The sequence below is a fragment of the Schistocerca gregaria genome, chromosome 7 (genome assembly GCF_023897955.1).
Source record: "Schistocerca gregaria isolate iqSchGreg1 chromosome 7, iqSchGreg1.2, whole genome shotgun sequence".
Classification (NCBI taxonomy): domain Eukaryota; kingdom Metazoa; phylum Arthropoda; class Insecta; order Orthoptera; family Acrididae; genus Schistocerca; species Schistocerca gregaria.
In genome coordinates, this window is record NC_064926.1 from 240743352 (window position 1) to 240769880 (window position 26529).

General features: G+C 40.4%; 1 long non-coding RNA gene across 1 annotated transcript; it reads left to right on the forward strand.

Moving 5' to 3' along the window:
- Window positions 1-3440: 3440 nt before the first annotated feature.
- Window positions 3441-17512, forward strand: LOC126282189 (uncharacterized). Its single transcript, XR_007551346.1, has 2 exons — window positions 3441-3663; window positions 15363-17512. It is a non-coding gene; the product is annotated as an uncharacterized LOC126282189 (long non-coding RNA).
- The last annotated feature ends 9017 nt before the right edge of the window (window positions 17513-26529 follow it).

A 26529-nucleotide genomic window follows, 5' to 3' on the forward strand; every position in this document is an offset into this window, starting at 1 on the left:
TTAAATTATTTCTGAGCTCCAGTATCATGCTGTCAGTGCCTTGATTCTACCCACCCTACATGTTTCCGTAATTCATTCAAATTTCTGGCTGATGCCACTGTCCTCAGATGAACTACTCTTTGACCGAGTGACTGATGTCTCCATTGTTCTGGTTGATGCCACTGTCCTCAGATGATCTACTCTTTGACCGTATGACTGATGACTCCATTGTTTAGTCCTGTAACAACCAACCAAACAACCTTTATTAGATGACAGTAGTGCGGCTGTGGGGGTAGGGTTCATTGGGCCATAGTGGGAACTACACTCCTGGAAATTGAATAAGAACACCGTGAATTCATTGTCCCAGGAAGGGGAAACTTTATTGACACATTCCTGGGGTCAGATACATCACGTGATCACACTGACAGAACCACAGGCACATAGACACAGGCAACAGAGCATGCACAATGTCGGCACTAGTACAGTGTATATCCACCTTTCGCAGCAATGCAGGCTACTATTCTCCCATGGAGACGATCGTAGAGATGCTGGATGTAGTCCTGTGGAACGGCTTGCCATGCCATTTCCACCTGGCGCCTCAGTTGGACCAGCGTTCGTGCTGGACGTGCAGACCGCGTGAGACGACGCTTCATCCAGTCCCAAACATGCTCAATGGGGGACAGATCCGGAGATCTTGCTGGCCAGGGTAGTTGACTTACACCTTCTAGAGCACGTTGGGCGGCACGGGATACATGCGGACGTGCATTGTCCTGTTGGAACAGCAAGTTCCCTTGCCGGTCTAGGAATGGTAGAACGATGGGTTCGATGACGGTTTGGATGTACCGTGCACTATTCAGTGTCCCCTCGACGATCACCAGAGGTGTACGGCCAGTGTAGGAGATCGCTCCCCACACCATGATGCCGGGTGTTGGCCCTGTGTGCCTCGGTCGTATGCAGTCCTGATTGTGGCGCTCACCTGCACGGCGCCTAACACGCATACGACCATCATTGGCACCAAGGCAGAAGCGACTCTCATCGCTGAAGACGACATGTCTCCATTCATCCCTCCATTCACGCCTGTCATGACACCACTGGAGGCGGGCTGCATGATGTTGGGGCGTGAGCGGAAGACGGCCTAATGGTGTGCGGGACCGTAGCCCAGCTTCATGGAGACGGTTGCGAATGGTCCTCGCCGATACCCCAGGAGCAACAGTGTCCCTAATTTGCTGGGAAGTGGCGGTGCGGTCCCCTACGGCACTGCGTAGGATCCTACGGTCTTGGCGTGCATCCGCGCGTCGCTGCGGTCCGGTCCCAGGTCGACGGGCATGCGCACCTTCCGCCGACCACTGGCGACAACATCGATGTACTGTGGAGACCTCACGCCCCACGTGTTGAGCAATTCGGTGGTACGTCCACCCGGCCTCCCGCATGCCCACTATACGCCCTCGCTCAAAGTCCGTCAACTGCACATACGGTTCACGTCCACGCTGTCGCGGCATGCTGCCAGTGTTAAAGACTGCGATGGAGCTCCGTACGCCACGGCAAACTGGCTGACACTGACGGCGGCGGTGCACAAATGCTGCGCAGCTAGCGCCATTCGACGGCCAACCCCGTGGTTCCTGGTGTGTCCGCTGTGCCGTGCGTGTGATCATTGCTTGTACAGCCCTCTCGCAGTGTCCGGAGCAAGTATGGTGGGTCTGACACACCGGTGTGAATGTGTTCTTTTTTCCATTTCCAGGAGTGTATAACTGATACACATCACTAGTAGAGAATATTTTCATTTTCAGCAAATAATTAAAGTCTGTATTAACACATTACTGTAGCAGTAACTGGAGGTGTTTTTTTTATTTTTTTTATTTTTTTTAATGCCTGATTATGGATTTTCAACATGAAAACAGAAATTCTAAATATAAAGTGAGAAAGATCCGGAACCTATTTTTTTCTTCTTATTTTTTTTTTTTTCTCCATCAGTCTTCTGACTACTTTGGTGAGACACACAACAACTTCCTCTCCTCTGCCAATCTCTTCATCTCAGAGTAGCACTTACACTCAACATTCTTGATTACTTTTCACTTTGATTTCAATCTCTGTCTCCCCTTACATTTTTAGCCTCTACAGCTACCTCTAGTACCATGTGTATTAGCACAAGTCCTATTATCCTGTCTCTTCTTCTAGTCAGCATTTTCCATGTATAATTTTTCATGCCAATTCTGTGAAGAATCAGGTCAATTCGTATCTTATCAGTTCACTTGATTTTCAGCATCCTTCTGTAGTACCGTATCGCACATACTTTGGTTCTTTCCTTTCCAGTCTCCTTATATTCTGTGATTCACATCCATACCATGTTATGTTTCAGATGTACAATATCAGGAATGTCTTCCTCGAATTAAGGCTTATGTTTGAAACTAGAATACTTATTTTAGTGAGCAATACCCTCTTTGTCTGTGCTCGTCTGCTTCTTATACCATGGTTGCTTTGCCAGTCTTGTGTTATTTTGGTTCCAAGATATCAGAATTGCTTCAGTTTGTCACCTTTATTGTCTCCAACATTTTTGTCATGTTTATCACAACTCTCATTCTTGCTACTCCTCTTTATTTTCATCCTTCTGTGATTCACTCTCAGTTCCTAGTCTGTACTCGGGAGACTGTTGATTTTATTCAGTAGATCCTGTAATTCTTTCTTGCATTTGCTGAGGATAAAAGTATCATCAACAATCCCTGTCATTGATATTCTTACATTCTGAATTTTAATCTGTGTCTTGAACTTTTCTTTTATTTCCTTCATTGCTTTTTTTAAGTACAGCTTGAGCATTAGGGGAGAGAGATTGCATGACTGCCCTTTTTAATCAAAGTGCTTCTCTGTTGTTCTTCCATTCTTATTGTTCCCCATAGTTTCTTGTACATATACCATGTTACCTATCTTTTCATGTAGCTTACACCTATATTGTCTGAAAACTTCAACCTTTTTTTTTAAACATTTTATGTTGTTAAATGCTTTCTAGGTTGATGAATCATTTGTTAAGAAACATTTTTAAAAAAGGACTAAGTTTTTAACATGATGTTCACAGTGACCCCTCATGTAGAGCCAGGAGACTGGCCAAGTACTTTGCCACTTAATTTGTTGGTTAACCCTGCGGCGGGCTTGTGGCGGCATACAGTGCCGCCAATTTTGTTTTCGTTCAATAATTACGTCAACGCGCTGAGCACACAACAGTGGTGCTAGATATGCTTCGATTGTTTAGTCACGCGCCAAACTGCATTACTGCGCTGTCATGACAGCCGTGGCTCACCTGTGAAGTGGACTACTGCACCGAGACGGCACTGCGTACCGCACACGCCCGGTAATGTTAGTACGTGTAGCCGTAGCACTGTGAAATGTTTTGATGATTAGAAGCTTTGTCTTACAACTCTGTGGGTGAATGAAGATTTAGTTTTTAACATTGCTTTTGTATTAGAATTATTTTATTGTCTCCCAGGTCCGCACAAAGGAAAGGACTAACACCAGCAGAAATTGAGCGTCTTCTTCTGCAATCATCTGATGAGGAATATTCTGCAGATTTCTCCGACAGTAATGAGGAAGCAGAAATAATTGAAACTGCGGATCATTCCAGCTAATATGAGCAGTCATGTGTTGACGGGAATGAAGTGAAACGAATGCCACATGATGACTGCCATTTTTATATTGGTAAGGACCAAGAAACTTTGTGGATAAATTATCCGTTAGCACTACCAGGGAAACCAAAACTTAAGAATATAATCAAAGTCCTACCTGGCCCAAAACACGCCCCGTTCATTCACACACACAAGCGCACCTCATGCACACATGACTGCCAACTCTGGCAGCTCAGGCCAGATGCGCCTATCATGTGGGATAGTAGCATCAGTCAGTAATTGAAAGTTTTCTCAAATTGTTTGATCCTGAGATAATTGATTATGTCGTTGCAAACACAAACAAGTACATAAATAACAAGAGACCTTCTGTGAGTTACTCAAGGGCTAGAGATTGCAAAACTACTTCTGCTTCTGGAATAAGGGCTCTTTTAGGAGCACTGTTTCTCATTGCTGTACAAAAAGGAGGACGCACAAATGTGTTAAAACTGTGGGCATCAAATGGAACAGGAATGGTTATTTTAATGGCAGCTTTTAGCTACAAGTGCTTTCTTCTTGCTCCGCTCTCTCAGGCTTGATGATACTTCTACAAGAAAAGAATGACTATCAACTGATAAACTTGCTGCCATGCGCAATCTCCACTCAGCATTTCTGAACAACTGCAGAAATAACTACAATCCAGGAGAGTTCACAACCATAGACAAAATGCTTGTCCCATTTCGCGGAAGTTATGGTTTTGTTCAGTACATGCCCAATAAGCCCGCTAAATAGGGATTGAAGTTGTATGCATTGTGCGATAGCAAGACATTTTATACTTTTAACTTTGAAGTATACTGCGGCAGACAGAATCCTGGACCATATGTTGCATCTAACCAGCCAATGGATATTGTGAAGAGATTGGTTGAGCCAATCAAGGGAACTCACAGGAATATAACTACGGACAACTACTACAATAGTTACCCTGTAGCCCAGCATCTTTTAGAAAATGGGCTAACGTTCATTGGAACATTGAAAAAGAACAAGAAGGAAATTCCTCTGGAATTTTTGCCCAACAGATCGCTAGAAATTGGAAATTGTCTTTTCGGATTTGAAGATGATTTCTGTCTTGTTTCGTGCCAAACAAAAGGAAACAAGGCTGTGTTTTTCCTGTTGTCAGTGCATGAAACTGCTGAAATCGACACCGCTGCAGGCAAGTCTGTTGTCTGTTGGACTACAATGCAAGAAAAGGTGGAGTCGATATGGTGGATTATATGTGTACATCCTACTCTACACAAAGGACTGCAAGAAGATGGCCCTTAGCATTGTTTTTTCGTTATCTGGATATTGGTGGGATAAATTCCCAGGTCTTGTTTTTTTGCAAACAATCCAAAGAAAAGATTCAGAAGAAAAACCTACCAAACAAACCTGGCCTTGGCTCTGATGGACTGCCATTTGAAATAAAGGGCTCAGCTCTCTACTCTACCACGAGATATTCAAGGATTTCTGTCACCTCATCAATCAGTTCCCGCTAATCATGATGATGAGACTGTAAGAAGGTGTGGAAGGTGCCATCTTTGTGGTGGTAAAAAAGAAAAAAAGTACTGTCACTTGCAATAGCTGCAAAAGATTCGTTTGCAAGCAACATTGCCACAATGTTGGCACATGTAATGATTGTAGAGCTTCTCCAGAGGAAGAAAGTGTGTGATTCTTGATATGTATTTACTGACTGCCCTATTCTTGATTATTACTCCAAAGTTTTCATACATATTACATGTTTTTGTAAAACTTGATTTAACGATGGTAAACAATCAAATCATATCTGTGGTTATAATTTATTCAGAATTTGTTATTAAAGTAGCACTTAGGAGATATCCTGGAAACGTATATCAGATATTCTGTAACAATTTTAATTTTCCCATGCACCTTGGATATATGTATACATATCATATTAAAAGTTGGTGTTAAGAATGACGTTATAAACAATAAATAATTAATTCCACCAAAACATAAAAAAGCTGCTTTTTTATGTATTTAAATGTAGGTGGCGCCTGCTTAAGCGCGCCTGCTGCAGGGTTAACCAGTGGTGCATAAGTTGAGGTAGAATGACATCTCATCCTTGTGGAACTTCAGTGAAGGATAAGCAACAGGTGGTCTAAGTGCCTGTGGGAGAAGATTCTTGACCACACTGTCTTCCACTGAAGACCGCTTGAAGCGCTCAGATGTCTTTTTTATTAATTCCCATTGTTGCACCACAGAGTAGCTTCCAGTAGGTATCTTTGCCTCACAGCACACAGATCTTCATATTGTAGTCCATGTACTCCATAATTACTGCTGCATTGCCAATGTCAGCAGGAGGACCACAACGCTTTCATCATTGCGTAGTGCGTGCAGGCCATTTTGCTCAGTCCTAGTCATGCTGGGTACTGGTAGCTGTGCTTTCATGAGGATACGGCTCAGATCATGCTGTATTTTATGTACTTTGTGACTTGGGAACTTGTGGGCAGCATGTTTGATGCCATTTATTATTTCACAGATAGGAATGTCCCACAGTGGAAATTTGAAGTTAAGATCTTTCTTAGGTGCTGGCATTGTACCCATGTCTCTGTCTCTCACCGTCAACTTGATGATGTTGCATTCTGAGGTTCTGTGGTCTGCACCATGTTGTTGTTGTAGTTGTTGTGAAAGATGGCTGAACTTTTCTTTCTGTTTCTCTGTGATTTATTCCTGTGATTATGTTTATTGGGAAACTGTAGCTGCATCAACCAATTCCCAGTCCAAAGGTGGAAGTATCCTTGATAGTTTCACATGCAAGGACATAAAAGCATGTCCTTTTGTATCCAACTGTTGCCTGGTGTTGTGTATCCTTTCTCATAGTAGTGCAAAGCTTGCACAACAAAGTACCATCCCAGAGGTGGCAGTGTTAATGTTGTGGGATACAGTAGCAAATCAAGGAATAGTCTTCTCATCATGGCAAAGCAGTAGGAAGCCTAGCAAACTCACTAGATTATCGTTTTTGATATGCAGCTTCCCAAGATATTTAACACTGCACAACAGTTCCTCCCTGTAGAGGTATGTAAAATAAGAATGCAGAGTCTTGCAGCAGTGCCATTGAATAAAAAGTTCTTGCATTTCTTATCATGTCAGGTGAATGGAATTACACAAGCTTTTGGCAAAGCACTCCTTGGCCATCCTCAAGTGGTATGCCTGCCAGTAGCTGGTGGTATGCCCTTATACAGGGTGAGTCACCTAAAACCTGCACCATAAATATTGTGGAAATGGAAAGTGCTTTTGATGTGCTGTTTTCATAGAATGAATTGGTAGTCAGGTACACATATTTTAGCCAATAAACAGAGTGACTGCTTCACATCGCCGGGCACATGAAACAGCAAGTCAGTATGACAATTCTGTGAGTACCAGCGATGTCACAGCCAGCAGCTAGCACATGTAAGGGTGTCCCAGCAGCCCAGTGGCAGTCAAACCACTTGACAATGGCCAAGGAGTGCTTGGCTAAGAACTCGTGTAATTTTAATCACTTAGGTGGCTGGAAACCTGAGGACTTTTTATTCAATGTCACCACCACAAGACTCTGAATTGTTATAATGAAATCATTGGCCAACAAAGTTAACTTCATAAAAGTGACAGCAAGTGTATGAATTAATAATAATCAATAACATAAATGTTAATAATGAAATTACAGCTTCTGTCAAAATGTAGACATAATGCCTACCTCATGCCCTCTTTACTGATATCTGATGATAGTTAGGCAGAAGATGACTTAGCTGTCAGTCAGCAACACTCGATCTCTTGGGCCTGATGGCATAGGTTGGTTAGTAATGATCTCATACGTTTACTGACACTGTGTATAACAAACTCCTATTAAAGACATCACAAAAATTGTTAGACTGCCGGAAATCAGTAAAATGTCAGGTTACAGTGATTTTATAGTAGTGCATTAAGGTCTTGTCCTGTCTTTCTTTTATTTAAAAAAACTTTGAACTATCTTGGTAATCATTTGAAACTGTAGGAAAAGATATATTGCTACGTACCGTAAAGATAACATGTGAGGTTGCATTAGAAGAGGGTGGCAAACAAAGAGTGTAGGAAATGGGAATGAGGAGGAGATGATAGGACAGAGAGGATGGAAACTGTTGATTGGAGGATGTGGCGACAGTATGCTACCGTAATGGTAACCCACTCATCTTTCCCCACTCCTCTCTATTTTTGCTCCATTTTTCCCATCTCCCTGCCCCACAACCTCATGGAAATGGGAATGGGGAGGAGATGATAGGACAGAGGGGATGGAAACTGTTGAGTGGAGGGTGTGGGGAGAATATACTACTGTAATGGTAACCTACCCATCTTTCCCCACTCCTCTCCGTTTTAACTCTGTTATTGCCATTTTCCTGCCCCACAACCTCTTGTTGCTGTCCCTGATGGCATCCTAGTCCCTGCACACTCCATCAACAGTGCCCTTCTCTTCCTCCACCCACACACTGCTATCCCTTCCTCTCCCCCTTCCCCTTCCCCTTCCCTTCCAACCCCCTCCAGACTGATGCTACTATCCCACATGATAGGCGCATCTGGCCTGAGCTGCCAGAGTTGGCAGTCATGTGTGCATGAGGTGCGCTTGTGTGTGTGAATGAACGGGGCGTGTGTTTCTCTTTTTCCAATGAAGGCTGTGACCAAAAGCTTATGTGTAAGTGTCTTTTCATTGTGCCTGCCTGCAATCTATATTTCCACCTGAAGTTTCCATTTTTTAGTAATCATTCAGTGACTCAGTGAACAATTCTTGTGAACTTCGAAGTTACAGAAACATTTTCCCCCATGGATAGCAGAGTACGGGTGGGGGAGAAAAGAGCACTGTCTGACAGAGTGTGCAGGGACTAGGCTGTCTACAGGCCCAGCGTCAGGAAGCTGTGGATGAGGGTGGCAGGGCCCATGCCTCATCCATTCCGTTTCTTCCAAGTTTCTGTATATGTTTAACATATTTGTACATATCTTTACATAGTTTCATGCATTTTTGTATATTTGTACATATTTTTACTTAACTGTGAGTGTTTTTGCATGTCTTTGTATATTTTTTACACATCTTTTCTGTTATCCAGCTTGCCTCAAAACCATCTAACACCTTCATTTGCCCAGTTCCACATCTTTTCCCATTTCCCCAACACCATCCCTGCCACAATGGATCCCTGCTTCATCTTTCTGCATCAGTTCAGAGAAGCATTTCTTATCTTGGCTAAAACCAGATGTCACATCCTGCTTCTTAAATGCTGCCTAAACCATGGAATCACCCCACCCCCACCCCCAATGGTCTGACCACAAAAAATTGTTTTTTCTTGATCCAACCCCTCATTCCACAATGTCCTTCACCTTTTCAGATTCCCTCAGTCCCTGATTCTCACAAACATCTCTGTGGCACAAGTATTCCACAACCATCTCTACCCCCTCTACAAGATACTGCTACTGGGCAATTCCTGCCACATACATCACATCTCTGAAATTGAATCTCATGTTCTCCGGCACCTGGAGGAGCATTCCAGACACCACCACCAACTTTCTGATATCCTACTGCCACCTCAGGGTACTACTGTCCAACCCCTATCCTACCCACAGTGTTCTTGCTCATCAAACCCTCATAGCACCCAGTCTCTGCCTAGTTGACCTTTTCAACTTTCCACATTCCCCAAAACTCTCTACCAGCACTCCACCAAATCCAGAACTGAAATAACCTTCCACCAAAACCTCCAGCCCCACAGAAGTTTCAGACCTATCCAAAGTCCTCACCTTTAGCCCTACACCCAAATTTTACCATGTTGGACTTGTCAAAGACCTACTCTCCTGCTCCCGATCCCTGCAATGGAAACACTTCTTTGCCACCAGTCTCTCCAAGCATAGCCAATCTAATCCCAACATTGAACCCTGCCTCTCACAGTTCATACCACCATCCAACCACGATTCTCCATCCCCAATCCCCCTCCCCACTCCCACCTAACCACCCCCTAGTCACCATCCAGGAATTCCTTACCTCCAACTTGACCTCACCATTCTTGAGGTCCTTTCCTCATAACACCAACCTTTCAGCAGAGGAAAGGACAGCCGTAACCTAATCATTCTACTTGCAGACAAAGGCTCCCCCACTGTCATTAAGAATCGCTCTTACTGGCTTCTGTGAATTATCTAACTCCTCCACCTATAAACTCTGCCAGAGTGATCCCACCCCAAAACTCCAACATAATCTCCAATCCCTACTTAAATCCTTAGCCCCCTCCCAGAATATCTCCCCTGAATCCATTTCCATTCTCACCCATATGACACCCCACACATTCTCCTTCTACATGCTCCCCAAGATACACAAACTAAACAATCCTTGACACTCCATTGTAACTCATTATCGTGCCCCTCTGAAAGAATTTGTCCCTCACTAACCAACACCTCCAACCAATTGCCCATAATTTAGCCTCCCACATCAAGGATACCAAACACTTCCTTCACTGACTCTCCACCACCCCCATCTCTTTACCTCATGGATCCCTGCTTGTCACCATTGATGCCACTTCCCTATGCACTAACACTCCTCATGTCCATGGTCTTATTACTATTGAATACTACCTTTCCCAATGTCCTCCAGATTCTAAACTGATTACCTAATTAATTTTATCTTAACTCATAACTACTTCTCTTTTGAAAGGAAGGTATACAAACAAATCTGTGTCACAGCCATGGGCACTAGCATGGTACCCTCCTATGCCAACCTGTTTGTGGGCCGTCTAGAGGAGACCTTTCTAGCCTCCCAAAATGCCAGATCCCTAGTCTGGTTCAGGTTCATTGATGATATCTTCTTAATCTGGAATCAGGAGCCAAGATACCCTGTCCTCATTCCATCACAACCTCAAAACTTTCTCCCCATCCATTTTACCTGGTTCCCCTCAATCCAATGTGCCACCTACCTGGACGTTGACCTCCTCCTCTCTGATGGCTCTATCCACAACTCTGCCCATATTAAATCCACTATCCACCAACAGTACCAGCATATTAGCAGCTGTCACTCCTTTCACACCAAAAAATCCCTTCCAATACAGCCTGACCACCCAGGGACAGCATATCTGCCTCACCCAGTATGCTGAGGATCTCACCAAGGCCTTCACACACACCCACAATTCTCCCACCTACCCCCTCCAACAAAGGAGACCCCCCTTCATCATCCAATGGTTCAAATGGCTCTGAGCACTATGTGACTTAACATCTTAGGTCATCAGTCCCCTAGAACTTAGAACTACTTAAACCTAACTAACCTAAAGACATCACACACATTCATGCCCGAGGCAGGATTCGAACCTGCGACCGTATCAGTACCGCGGTTCCAGACTGCAGCGCCTAGAACCGCATGGCCACCGTGGCCGGCCATCATCCAATACTACCCCAGAGTGGAACAAGTGAACCACATCCTTTGTCAGGACTTTGATTATCTAGCATCATGCCCTGAAATGAGGGACATCCTACCCAGAAACCCTCCTACTCTTCCTAAAGTGATGTTTCGTCACCCACCCAGCCTCCCCAGCATCCTAGTCCATCACTGTGCCTCTTCCAATCCGAATCCCTTGCCACAGGGATCATATTTATATGGAAGATGTGGGTGCAAGAATTGCCCAATCTACCCACCCAGCACTACCTATTCCAGTTGTATCACAGGCTTGACCTACCCCATAAGAGGCTGGGCCACCTGTGAATGCAGCCATTCCATATATCAACTTTGCTGAAATCATTCTGATATGACTACCAACCAGCTGTCCACCAGGATGAATGGTCACCACCAAACTGCGGTCAAGAGCAAAGTAGAACACCCTGTGGCACAACATGCAGATGAACATAACATGCTTGATTTCAGTGGCTCCTTCACAACCAAGACCTTATGGGTCCTCCCCTCCACCACCAGCTTTTCTGCATGGCACAGATGAGCATTATCCTTACAACACATTCTTCACTCCCAAAATTATCCAGCCTCAATGAATAGTAACCTACTGTCCCCGAACCCTCCACTCAACTGTTTTTGCTCCCTCTGTTCTATCACCTCATCTCCATTCTCATCCTCTTTGTGTGCCATCCTCTGCCAATGCATCTGCCCATCTTTCTCTTTCCCTGCTCCTTTCCTTTCTCACACCCTGTTCCCCATCCCACTCCCCACCTCCGTGCCTCACAACCTTCCTGCACTGTGCCTGTTCTCAGTCTAGTCCCTGCACATTTTGCCAGACAGTGTTCTTCTCTCTCTCTCCAACCATACCCTCCTATCACTTCTCCTTTGCTACCCCCTCCAGATTGTTGCTCCCATTCTATGTGATTGTTGCATTCTGGTCCGAACTGCAGGAGATAAGATCATGTGTGCATGAGGTGTGCTTGTTTGTGTGAATGAATGTGTGTGTGTGTGTGAGTGAGTGAGTGAGAGAGAGAGAGAGAGAGAGAGAGAGAGAGAGAGAGAGAGAGTCCTTTTCCAAAGAAGGCTTTAACCAAAATCTGTGTAACTGACATTTCATTGTGCTTATCTGCAACTTTACAAGTCATTTTATGATGAGAAGCAGTCTATATATTTTTTATATTGTTACTAGGCCACAGGTATTTTTCATATAATATATTTACCTACATCTATAAATAATATGTTCTATTTACAGAACATTGCTGCTTGTTATCCAACTTTAATACAAATGTTGCTTCTTGTCATGTGTAGCACCTGCTTTTGTTTCGTCCCAGTAACTCACCAAAAAATCTTAACACAAGCATTAATAGAAAAAATTTAATTCTAGCATTACTGAGGATGAAGAACCGGGCAATATGAATCACCCACAAGCTTCACTTTAAGTTTGCATTTATTGCAACACAACCAGTTAAAACACCAACAATTAAATGTTGCACTTGATTAGGTAGGTCACAGCTATACTGACAACAATTTACAGAAAACAGATTAAGGCTTGCAAATTTAGAAATTTTAAATTCCACAAAAATTAGGGAATAAACAGTTAAACTGGAGAACAACTTGGTTCAGATTTGACTGATATATATTATAGCACTAAAACACTTTTCAATGACGTAAATCGTAAACACTGAGAACTAAGCAAATTCATGTGCTACAGAAAGCTGGACCAGTTAGTTTAATTTGAGACTGATATTTCAGTTGGCTTACTTAAACACTAAATAAGACAGGATAAAACTGGCACTCATTAAAAGGGGATATACATTAAATCATGGAAATAGCACAATAAATTTAAAGATATCATAAATATATATATAAACAGGCCTCTAACACCACTCTGTTTCACCCTGAACAATTCAGCATATAAAAGGGGTTACAAAATTGTCCTAAAACCATCAATTTGGGTTCACATTGGCCGTGTAAATCCAACTTAATAAACTTGACTACAGTAAGTTACTCTCTAGATCTACCTAAAACTGTATATAAGATCAAAGGAATCCTAACAGACCAACATTGGCCTAAAGCTAGCTTGAGGAATTAAACCCCTGCCTAAAGCTGAGGCAGGTAAAGGAAGAGTAAGGTTGACCTCCACAAGGTGCTAAACTCATTAATTGAAGCGATTGGCTGAAGAACAAGCAAGCCATGATAGAAATCGTAACAGCCACCAGGATCCGGGCAACTGTAACAACATGTAGAAAGATACCTGCCAATAAATCTTTGCAGATTACGGGCATTCACACTGCTAGAATAAGGGTAGAAAATACAAGATGACACTCAAGAAACAGGCCTCTAACACCACTCTGTTTCACCCTGAACAATTCAGCATATAAAAGGGGTTACAAATTACTCCTAAAACCATCAATTTGGGTTCACATTGGCCGTGTAAATCCAACTTAATAAACTTGACTATAATAAGTTACTCTCTAGATCTACATAAAACTGTATATAAGGTCAAAGGAATCCTAACAGACCAACATTAACCTAAAGCTAGCTTGAGGAATTAAACCCCTGCCTAAGGCTGAGGCAGGTAAAGGAAGGGTAAGATTGACCTCCACAAGGTGCTAAACTCATTAATTGAAGCGACTGGCTGAATAACAACCAGGCCATGATAGAAATCGTAAGAGCCACCAGGATCCGGGCAACTGTAACGACATATAGAAAGCTACCCGTCAATAAATCTTTGCAGATTACGGGCATTCACACTTCTAGAATAAGGGTAGAAAATACAAGATGACACTCAAGAAATCAGAGGACTGGAATCAAACAAATAAAATTACTATTAGTTAACCGAACTCAGGGAACAACTTGGCAATAAACCAAGATGTAATGAATTAGATATACCCCATATGAGTGTTGCAAGTGCTGAGGCACTTAACAGAGCATTAAGATGACATAACGTGGACTTGACCAGGACTCAAAAAAAGAGAACATCACATGTCAGAACCCCATTTCACGGGCGGGACAAGTTTTACATCATTTAAAGTATAAAATAGTTATTTAGCTACTTACCTAAAATCTCATAGAAAACTGGATAAACAAGTTACACAAATACAAATTTAAGTCACATTTATCTTGGTTGCTTGACGTGCGTCATGAGTGGTATGGGACGTCCTGGTTATCGGTTCAAACAAAGCCAGTACTCAACCACAAGACAACAAGAATTCATTTCTAATACATTGGGCTGAATATTAAAACTGAAATGAACCCAACAGCACAAAGTGGAAGAAATGGATTAGCATACTAAAGCATCTGATAGGAACAGTCAACAGTAGTCACGACGAATAACTTCGGCAATATGGCCAGGTTACTGAATCACCGTTTTAGCAGAATGTGAATGTCAACCACCTCTGAACAAAGGTGTATAATAGGTCTTACTTTGACTGATGCACACTCTGATGTATAGTTACTGGTACCAGGACACAGTCTTGCTTGATAGGTCTTACTTCAATGGATGCACGCTCCAACGAGTAGCTACTGGTACCTTGACACAGTCTTACTTCCACACCGAGAACATAGAGGAAACAGAACTGATAGAATTTTCATAATGTCTTGAATCAGACACCTCTATTACGACCCGAAGCCAGTAACCTTATCGAGGCCACCTCCACACTGGGCATCAAGCATTGACAACTGTCGCACTACTCACGACCACTCGCCACACTGGCAGTCCTCCGCTCCCCATTCTGCACGTGCCATGCAGAACCACCCCACACAGAGCACACAGCGCCCCCTTGGAATCACTAGTAAACAAAAGATGGTGCATGGTGATGGTGGGAACTGAAATTAATGCTGCAAGCAACATTAAGAGGGAGAGGAATCGAACTACGAGGAACACACAGTTCATCATGTAGTTAACAGGACTTTTCAATCCCTGAATTTGGGTACTCATATCATTTGTAGAAAGAGTGCCTAAAGAAGAGTGTGTGTGTGTGTGTGTGTGTGTGTGTGTGTGTGTGTGTGTGTGTGTGTGTGTGAGAGAGAGAGAGAGTGCGCACGTGTGCGCGCGTGTGTGTGTTAAATTTTCTTTTGAATTGGTAGGATGGCTAATGTCTTGCATTATGTCAAATGGGACCTTGCTGAACATCTTCTAACCAATGAACATAACTCCATTTTGAACAAGAAGGCGAAGTCCACATGAAAATTATTTGTGTGTCTTTGTGTAAATTAAAGTTCAACTGGAACTGATCTTTATTATTAGAAACAAAAACCATTAAGGAGTAAATGTATTGCAAAGTGGGCCTTAAAAAGGTTTCCATGAGATGCGCTGTTATCTACTTAATACAATATTCTCACTGTTCACTTCTGCTGAATAAACACTTTATTTACTTCAGTTGCAGTGCTGTAGAAGATATTTCCATAAGACAACAAGGAGTGGAAACAAGCCAAATAGCACAGTACATCTGTCTTTAGGGCAACACAACAAGAGATGCTTTCAATTGCATAACTGTCATCTTATTTATTAGTTTGTGTATTCCGAGGCATCTTGCACTTTGCATTGTACCCTATGTGGGGAATGTGCCATCACCACAGGGTGATTGTGAGTGGCAGTCTGTCCATATCACTGGAGGGCGGAGGCCAATGGGGTGGCCTCACCCATTTGCCCTGTGAGTGGACAGGGGTCCATTCCTTCAGCAGGGTCTAAGCAGGCACGTTGGGGGAAGCATGTGTTAGTTATTGTGAGGTCTAGTGTAGGTGCATGGCGGAACCTGTTAGGAAAACAACATACAGGACTGGAAAAAAATCCATGTGTGCTCGATATGTCTGCTGATAGGGCCTCATATGACAGTGAGATGTGGACGACGCTCTGGCTGCAGCTATTGAGCATCCAGAGTCCAACTCTTGTAACATGATGCATATTTAGGTGAGCTAATTGGCCACCCAGTATCAGTAGGAGGTAAGATGAATTTGTTGTACTGCTGAACACTAGCAGTCCCATACAAAGACTAGCTATGTTGCCAGAAATGGGGAAAATCTCAAAGCTGGGAATTTGGACAGCTGTTACTTGCATGACCTTTGTGCAGAAGATGCTCCAAGAAATGGCAGAGTGTCAGAGTATCTTAAGGATGGCTAAGTTACAGCTATTTGAGACACTACAATAATAATAATCACATATCAAAGCAAATCTGAATACACAGTCAATCTCAGATAAATGAGGCACATCCAGTGACACAACAGTAATTTCAATATCTTTAAAACAACAAAGATTAATAATTTACAATGTGAAATATTTTCACAGTGAACCTCTGAATTAACAATTTTAAGTGCTTCAATTGTTTTCAAAATACAATACCTCAGATGATAGCAATGCACTGCAGCTATCATTACTGAAAGCTATGTATCTGTATCAACTTTATTTCCTGATCCATTACGTCTTTTGTATCTTTTTTATTAAGCAAATGTTTATCAGAACATTGTATTCTTCACATTTGTGCAGCTAATGAATACAGCATGAATACCTCACATATTGTCATACTTTTGTAGTTATTTAATGAACAGTTTACTATTTTGCCAGTAACTTTATTTAAATGTTGAACGCAAGTGCTGTTAAAAAACTGTGCTAATTTAAAAGTGGTTAATCACATGTGTTAGCTGACAGCACAATTGAAAAGAGAACCAAAAGATGCTTCTGTTGATAAGACATAAATATTTGTTTGAATAATGTTTAATTACAATCTGTTATCATTTATTATGAGCTCACTTGTGCGAGAATATTGTGTCATTTATTTATCGACAAACTTTATTTATGTTTATTGTGAATGGTCTGAGTGTGACTGAATGTTTAAAACATTTCTTTATTTAAATACTGTCATAATATATTAGCTTAGTCTGGGAAGTGGTCAAGATGAGTCAGATCATGTCTAGAATGATGTATTTTTGCTGGGGATGACCTTCAGCCAATGGAAAAGCAGACAGTAGTTGAACATTGTGTGAGTCAAGTAGAGATTGAGACTTTTCAAGTGAAGAGCTCAAGACAACGATTTGGGACACTTCTACATTTGTGCTGGAAGAACATAGACCCACCTGTGGTAATGTTTATGATTCAGTCATATAGGTGACTGATTCTGAGTGGTGAACGGCTGCTACAATACTCTAACTTTTGAGGCTACTCTAAGTCTCAAGAGATCTGAGTGTGCTCCATGGCAGGATTCTAACTTTATGTGATTTTATTACAGGACTGAGAATAAACAGAGTATAAGCTACTATTCTTTGTATTGTGTGTTTCAGTTTGTGAATCCTCATATTGAACTCTGAACTGTTTTGAGCTGATGAATATGTCATGTATGGTGATTATGAAATGGACTTAGTTTCTGCATGTATTGATTATGATTTAGTTTGAGGATTTGCTACCGTTGTAACACTATCAATGTAACTTTACTGCATTTGATAAGGATATTTCCTGTCTGTATTTTAACTGAGTATCATGGGACCACTTTCCATTTATTTGAGATGTACTTTCTTGAATAAATGTTATTCAACATAATTCTCTGTCATCTAAATCAATTACAGCCATTAGAATAGAATCCTTGTTATTAAATTAATCATCCACCTTTCATTTTATATTTCTGTGTGTTTTAGTAATTCGCAATTCAAGCCAGAGAATAGACTGACTGCAGCATCACAGCTACGGGTTATTATTTGCAGTGAATTAGTTGCAGGGCATGAAAGCACAAATGTGCAACTCAAACCTGACAGCATCGACCTATTCTCTTTAAACAGAGCCATTTGTAGCCCATGTACCTAAAGTATGAGTAACGGTAGGTAGACATGCTACTGGTTTGCTCATATAGGATGCTGTTTAGGAAATGCAACTACACTGGCAGTAACCATTAGGCACCATACACTGTCTGTAAGTTGTGATGCACATTGACACCAATTTTGTCTGTCACTTGAGTTCTGAGGTTATCCTAAGTTCATGTGGGCATCAAGTGGAGGTTGTAAAAACTGTTTCCCTTGCTCATGAGGTGCAAGCAGAGCTCACAATTTGCAGCACCATTCCCAAAATTGATCAGAGTCCTTTAATTTGGAGTCAAGTGGAGGGGCTCAAACAAAGGCTTCACCAATTTTCTCGCAGTCTTGGCTACAGATTTTTATATCTGCTTTAGAGGGTGGAGAAGTGTAGGACTTCCCTTGATATGTCAGGGGTGCGCTACACATAGGAAGCAGTGCTTGGGTCCAGGGAGTGCACATGAGGTTTTTTTAAGCCAGGCAGTATTTTGAGGTGTTCTGATGAATGTTCCCCTGTCAATATACAGAGAATAGAATCAGACTGCATACAAAGTAAACACACTTTGACTGTCAAAATTTTTGCAGTAAAATGTCAAAGTATTTGTAACTATGTTCCAGAATTTACTGCCCTCCCAGAAAGTTGTCACACTTGGAACCAAAAGCTGGCTTAACCCAGAGTAGAAAGCTCTGTAATATTTAGCAAGGCATGGAATTTATATCAAAAAGACAGATCAGATGCCATAGGAGGGGAAGTGTTTATTGCAGTTGACAAAAATATTATGTCTATTGAGGTGGAAACTGAGTCTCACTGTGAAGTTATCTTAATGGTTCTACCTAAACTGAAGCTAATTATTAGATATTTTTACTAGTAATCCAGTTCTGCTGTGACAGTTTTCGAATCATTTGAAGAAAGTATATCCCCAGTAGCACAGAAATACCCAGATCGTGAAATATTAGTTGGAGGTGACCTTAGCCCACTAATTATGAGCTGGGACACCTATGAATTCATTGTGGTTGCTACAGACAGGCAGACTTTGTAAAGTACTTTTGAACATGCTTTCCAAAAACTGTTTTGAGCAACTAGTTCAACAACCCACATGCAATGAACTTTGAAGCAACAAGCAGGCCTGGCCTTATCGACAGTCTCAGTATAGAGACAGGAATTAGAGATCATGATGTCACCACAGCGATGGTGGTTACTAAAGTTATTAAATGAATGAAGAAGACTAGGAGGGTAACTTTGCTACAAAGAGCTGATTAGCAGTTCTTAGCATCCCACTTAGACAAGACATCCTTTAGTTCTAATATGATATATGTAGAGGACTTATGGGCAAAGTTTAAATGGATTGTAAAACATGTTCTAGAGAAGCATTGCCGAGTAAGAGGATTAAGGATAGAAAGACCCACCATGATTTAATAACAAAATATGGAAAATGATAGGGAAGCAGAGACTGTTGCACTCTAAGCTGAAAAACATAATGCACAAATGACGGGAGGCAAAAGTTAGTAGGAATTAAAGTGTCTGTGAAAAGATTGATGTGCAAAGCATACAACTACCACCATTGTACCTTAGCAAAAGATCTTGCTGAGAATCCAAGAAAATTCTGGACCTACATAAAAATCACTAAATGGGCCAAAAACTTTGATCCAATCCTTGTTGACCAGTCTGGTGTGGCAATAGAAGACAGAAAAAGGAAAGCTGAAATGTTAAATTTTGATTTTAAGAAATCATTCACACAGGAAGATCATGCAAACATACTGTCATTTGACCATCAGTCAGCATCCAGAATGAAGTAAATAGTAATATGCTTCCCTGACATAAAGAAGCAACGGAGAAAGGTGAAAACAGGTCTGTATGGAGTCCCAATTCAGTTTAGAAAGAGTACTCTATAGCATTGGCCCCTTACTTAGCTTACATTTATCATGAATTTCTCATCCAATGCAAAGTCCCACGTGACTGGAAAAAAAGCTCCTGTGTGTAAGAAGGGTAAAAGAAGGGGCTACAAAATTACAGACCTATACTCTTAACATCAGTTTGCTGCAGAATTCTTGAAAATATTCTCAGTTCAAAGATGATAAATTTCCTTAAGACAGGGAAGCTTCTGACCATAAATCAGCATGGATTTAAAAAGCTTCACTCAAGTGGAACTCAACATGTCCTTTTTTCACACAATATCGTGTGAATAATGGATGAAAGGCAACAGACAGATTCCATACTCAGATTTTTTGAAATCATTTGATAGAGTGCCCCAATGCAGACTGTTAATGAAGCTACCAGCATATGGAATAGGTTCCCAGATGTGAGAGTGACTCAAAGACTTTTTAAGTAATAGAACTTACTGTGTGGTCCTCGATGGTGAGTGCCCTTTAAGGACAAGGGTATTGTCAGGAGTTCCCCAGGGAAGTGTGATAGAACTGCTCTTATTCTCTGTATACATAAATCATCTGACAAGACAGGGTGAGCAGCAATTTATGGCCATTTGCTGATGATGCTGCAGTGAAAGGTAAGGTGTTGTCATTGAGTGGCTGTAGGAGTATATAAGATGACTTAGACAATATTTGTAGTTGGTGTGATGAATGACAATTTGCTTTAAAAGTAGAAAAGTGTATGTTAATGCAAATGAGTTGGAAAAATGAACCCTTTATGTTCAGATACAGCATTATTAGTGTTCTGCTTGACACAAAAGAAACCCCAACTGCATCCAGTCCCTCCCTCCCCCTCTCCAAGATAGTTACAGAGTGAAGAACGCCTTCTAATTGAGAGTTTGTAATAGTAAAAGTGAAAAGGCTAAATAAAAATACAATGGGCATCAGTTGGACCAACAATAACAAAATAAGGTGAGAGAAATAATCATGTCAGTAGGTGGGTGGGACCAAATGAGTGTAAATCGAGATTCTGCATTCGATGGGGTCTGTCCTGCCCACAGCTGTCTCACCCGTCTTCCATTATACTCAAAGTGTTAAAGATGGAAACAGAATCCACTATTCAAAAGAGTGCTACCCTTAAAACAGAAAATAGGGTGCAGTAAAAATGGGCTAATCACAGCTAAAAACAACTGAAACAGAGTAAAAGAGGGATCATCAAAGCAGCTGGCGAAGATGGTAAGGTCGAGGGTCCGTCACACCGAGTATACACATGCACAGACAGATTCACAGGCATGACCAGAAAATGCTGACTAATGTTCTATGGAGGAAAAATTAGCTTAAAGAAATAGAAGTAGATCTTAAACAAGGAGGAATCAGTTAGGAAAGGATAAACGAACAAGCTAATTCAGAAACAAAACTATGCCCACAAAATTTTGATTAAAAGAAAGAAAACAGGGAAAACAAGGGCAGAAAAAAGGAAACACAAAATAATTGAATAATCATCTAACATTCAAGTTTAGACACTGTCTTAAGGGCAGAGAAGTATAATAATAATCATTAATAACAATGGAAAATCTAATCCAGCAGTGTCAAGTTTAAAAAAAAAATAATCTTGGTACCAGTCTTTCATTTCACTTTAGACAGTACTTGCATAACCAGAAGGAAATAAATGTGATCTTGAAGCCACAAGGCATTAATAATCAACTTCCAGTATTAAATCACATTTTTTTTATTAAAAAACAAAATCATATTATATGCAATTTGCACACATATGGCATTTCAGATTATCCATTCAGGTACTCAACCACTAAAAATATTCTCTGTTTCTGAGTATTTTTCATTGTTAGATTTCAGTCTTGTTTGTGTGCCTTTAAATGACAACACTTCTACCATTCAATGAATGATTACCTTTAATCCTAAATTATTGACAGGTTTGGAGTTATAATTGTGGTTGAGGATGAACAATTTAAAATCATCCTTTGGAAAATGTGTGTCAGTTTTAATGATGTAAGTCATGTTTATAATCAACAAAAATTGTGACTGCAGGGACACCATCTCAGTTTTGAAGAACTAGTGAAATTATGGACTTCATCTTTGATGAAAAGCTGATCTGGACACTACTCTTGAAAAACCTGTACACAAAGAGCCCTTAAAGCTCTAAACATGTTAACAGAATGTTGCTTAAGTCAGACAGGTCCCACTTGTAATTATTCTGTGGAATCTTTCCTCAGCCCAACTAGGCAATGTTTGTACTGTGTGTGGTACTACTTGGCTGGTCTGCTATAAGACCTTGGAATACATCCTCCATGATGCCATAAACTGACATCAATGATCTGCAGAACATTTCCCAAACCTCCATTAGCACCCCAGTGAAAATTTTTCATGACTATCATGCTTCTCTGGTCTACTTAACCCCACAGTGTCCAGCCTTTAGACTCATTGGTCCTCTGTAAAGATATTGTGTTTCCATACCACAACAGAGCAATAAGACCATTTGAAATTTGAGAAAAAGACCCAAGTATCTGATGTGACAGATCTCACTGTTTCAGCACTTCTTCACTTATATTAAAGCCTAGGCTTTTTCCAAGTTCCAAAAAGCAAAAAACCTTGAACACCACTTTTAATTTTTATATAATCTTTTTAAGCATTTACAGATTAGCATTGAACCTTTACAGTTATTTGCATTGATGGTCCATGAATGATGCTATCAGCTTTTCCCCAGGTAGTACTTAAGTTCTTTTTCTCCCCCACAGAAGTTATTGTAGACATAGGCAACCTTCAAGACACTGAAACTGCTGAGTTGCGAGTGATGGTCAGACTCACCATCACACAATTTATTAAATGTACTGAGTGCACAATATGTCACAAAACATATAGAATACGTATCATTTACCACAATGGAAATCAAAGGGTCACGAAGTAACATGAGTATCCAGAGAAATGAATTAATTGATATGAAAACAAGAGTCACTTACAATAAACATTCTTCCCCTGGGCACTAGAATCTTCCTTGTGTAGAGAAAGGTGATGTTTAGGTGGGAGAATAAGTAGCTAGAGGTACAAAATAAGTTAAGGCAGGTTAAGCCAAGAGTTCTGACATGTTAGGCATGGAAAAAATAGGACACATGCACACCTCCACCAATGGGAGAATACAGAAGTGTAAGGTGCTATTGTGTCAGTTTTTGCTGGACATCTCATAACTTAGTGCATTTTACATTCTGACAAATGAGCAGCCTTGGTGTAGCTACATTATTGGTTTCTATTTTTGGTAATGAAGAGAAGAGAGTGCAAAAGATTTTGGTTTTGTCTCTCTTTTCTTGTCTCTTACTAAATTTATTCTGGGAAATATTATAAATCTGATGGAGTTCGTTTTAGATCTTCAAACTACTATTATCTTTTGCTCCTTAAAATGCTATTTATTTTTATCATTCTTTGTTCTGTTTTAACAAAATGGCGAGAATCAGTTTACCTGCTGTTCAGATGCACTTGCAAGAACCATAACATTAATGTCACCCATTCATTCATTTGTATATAATGTTCTGTAATTCCCATTATGAAGAAGAGCCTTCAGAAATGTGGAATGAGTCAAGTTATAAATTAAAAGGAAGCAGCCACTAGACTAGAATTGTATACATTGCATTTAAAAAAGTATCACCAGTGCTGATGTAGTTCATCTTCTGTTATTTATATTTCTAGTACTGTGGTTGTAAATTTCACTGTTCATCTTAACTTCACTCTTATTACAGCAAATATAATTAGGTTTAAATGTATTGCTGCATAAGTGTAAGAATACTAAGGTCTCTTCCTGAAAAAGCTTCCGTAAGATGTTGGTTATCAACTTACTACATGACTCTGTAAAACTAATTTCTCTTTAACCTCAGCTGCATTACCTCACAAGATTATATTATGTAACAGCACTTAAAGAATGTATGCACAGTATGCTGCAGTTCTCTCCTGTTTAAAAATCTATTTACTGGGCTTTTTACTCAATTTACCCGTGTGACACATCAGTTTATTGTCCATCTGGATGTGTAAAAACTTCATCTGTGGAGACTCATCCTGTTTTGCCCACTGATCTCTTACTTTTGGTACCTATAAGTCATTTTTGTTTGTTCGGAACTGCACAATATCAGACTTTGTAAGATTATGGGTTAAGGTGTTTGCTGTGAACCAGACCTAAGCCTGTTCCCTTGTTCTCCTGACTGTATCTGGTATTGATATGATTTAGCACTTTATTAGTACACTTGTGTCATCAGTAACTTTTGTATCTCTTACTGTACTCCTTGGAGCAAACCCAATGCACCACTTAAAGGAACTAGAACACAATTTGGAAAACAAATTTATTATCAGTCAAACTGATCAGAATAAAACACAAGAGTCAGAAATATGCATTGATGAGCCTGCTTAACAGTGTGTTGGTCCACTTCTGGAACTTAATATAGCAACGAGTCTGCATGCCATAGATTCGGCAAGTCCCTGGTAGGTTTCTAGAGATACATAGTATCAGATGTCTATACACAGGTCATACAATTTCCATAAATTAACGACCAGCGCATTTTGGGTGCAGAGCTGGTGTTCGATAGTAACCCAGATATGTTCAGATCAAGTTTATTTCGTAACCAAGATATTATCATGCCCTTCAAACCACTGTTGCACAATTCTGGCCTTGTGAAAAGGCCTGAATGGTTGCAGGCAATCTGAAATAATGTTTACTTACACTGCAGCTTCAATTCCTATCACAGATCCCACGAAAGCTCAAGTGAATCTCCTGCATAGCATAACACTGACCCCACCGACATGTGTCCGGAGCACAGTGCATGTTTTGAGCAGTCGTTCATCTGGATGAAGGTGTATCTGGACATGACAATTGACCTTGTGTGACCTTTAATCTCAATGATCCTGTTCCCACTGCAATCCTAACAGTTGATTTCTTGGGCCAATAAGGGAACACATAGCAATTGAATCTACATTTCAGAAACAGTCATAGAGTTCGTGCCAACCTTTGAGTTAACACAATATCAAATATAGCAGTTTTGAAGAGTTGTCCAATGTCCTTGATAAATCTTTCATGTGTACCATGAATACTTCTTTATTCTGAATTTAATTATATTCAGTGATATCATCTGTTAGTGAAATCCTCCACTTTCTGTTGTTCAGATAACACTCCATCCATGGGGAATGCATTTAATGCCATAGTATTTCAATTTTCATAGTAGAATTGTATGACCTAACGTTTGAAGACCATATTAAGATCACAGAAAATGCCAACAGCTTCTAGAGCAGAATTTTGAGATCACGGGTTGCTTCCACAGTGGAAGAACCTTTACAGAAGCCAAACTGAGTTGTTGTTGGAATATTATTCTCAATATTCTATTGCAAATTATCTTCTCAAAAGGCTTTGAGAACGTAGATAGCAAGCAGATGTATGTCTCTATTTTTATAAATAAGTCTTACAACTGAATACTTCTTTGAGAAAATATATTTCAGTTGGTTACAGAGGTAACTCGAGGAGGGGAGAGAGGGCATTACCAATTCAGCATAAAAGTTTTGCACTTCGGCTGAAATACTATCACAGCAACAAAATGTTTTTTCTGAGCTCTTTAATATTTGATTTGGCAAACAAAACTGATGTCTGTTGGTGGTGCCTACCCAATTAAGTATAATGGATGAGTTTCTGATGATCCGTTATGTTTTCAGTTACTGTTAGGAAGAATTCATTGAATTTAGAGTTCAAGAATTTGAATTTATTACCATTTGTCATATTACTACTGCCCAGCAGGGAACTGACTATCATTTGCCTCGCTGAGTTTGTAATAATACTTTAAATTTCCTTTACTTTGTTCTTTGAATTTTGCGCATAATACTAGTTTTTGCCTTTTAATTCCTGATTAAAACTAATCCTCTGCATTAAAAAAATTCTCTTGCTGGCACCAAATATTTTGCTACCAAATGTTAGCCATCCTTTCTCTCGGTTTTCAGCATAACTGTTGCTGACTCACTTCAAACAGAAAACTAGATTCATGGAGCTGTAAGAATAATTTTGGAAAGAATTAAATTCCTCATCTGCTCTGCATTCTTGGTAATATTCTTCCCATTTTACATCCTGCAAATTCTCGCTAGATAGTGTGACTTGATTCAGCAGCTATGAGTCTGTGAACATTTCCCTCCTTATTTAAACTGTACTGATGGGGACACTTTATTACTATTTGACCACTATGGTCATATAAACTATTTATTATGGGGCCCACATCTGTGCCATGTCAGTTTGTTTCAGACACAAATTGTCACTCGCTGTTGAACTATATCAGTCTTGATAATCTTGTTACGTGTGATACCGAGAGTACAAACCAAAGCTGGATGTAAGTAACCACCTGAGTTGAAATCAAAATTGAAATCTCCACATACTCCAACTTCATAATGAAGTTTAAGACATTTGTTGTTACTTGTCAGTACACTGTCGGGAAAGCTATCTTGTATATTTCTAAGTCTTATTACTGAAGTACTGCACAGAGCTATTCAGTGCAGTACTTCTTTTGAATCCCATCAGACTTTATTGGACTTTTTATTTACGTAGCCACTGTCACTTTCTTAATATTATTCCTACAGCAATGTGATACTAACTTGTATCCATGTAGGTATATTTATTCAGTTCCTACTAATTACCAAATTTTTTTCTGTTTCATATGAGACATCAGTAGCAGTGCCTTTCCAGTTGTGATATGACAAGCTCATCTTTCCTGTTTAACAAACTTGATGGGTGTTTCATATCTTTATGATTTGGTGCAATGTTTTTACCAAGCAGTATTTCAATAATTGTCAGTATGCATCAACATACTGAACAATTAGACACTACAGAAAAAATGGATGCATATCAGGAAAAGTTGGAAAAAAATTTAATAACATAAA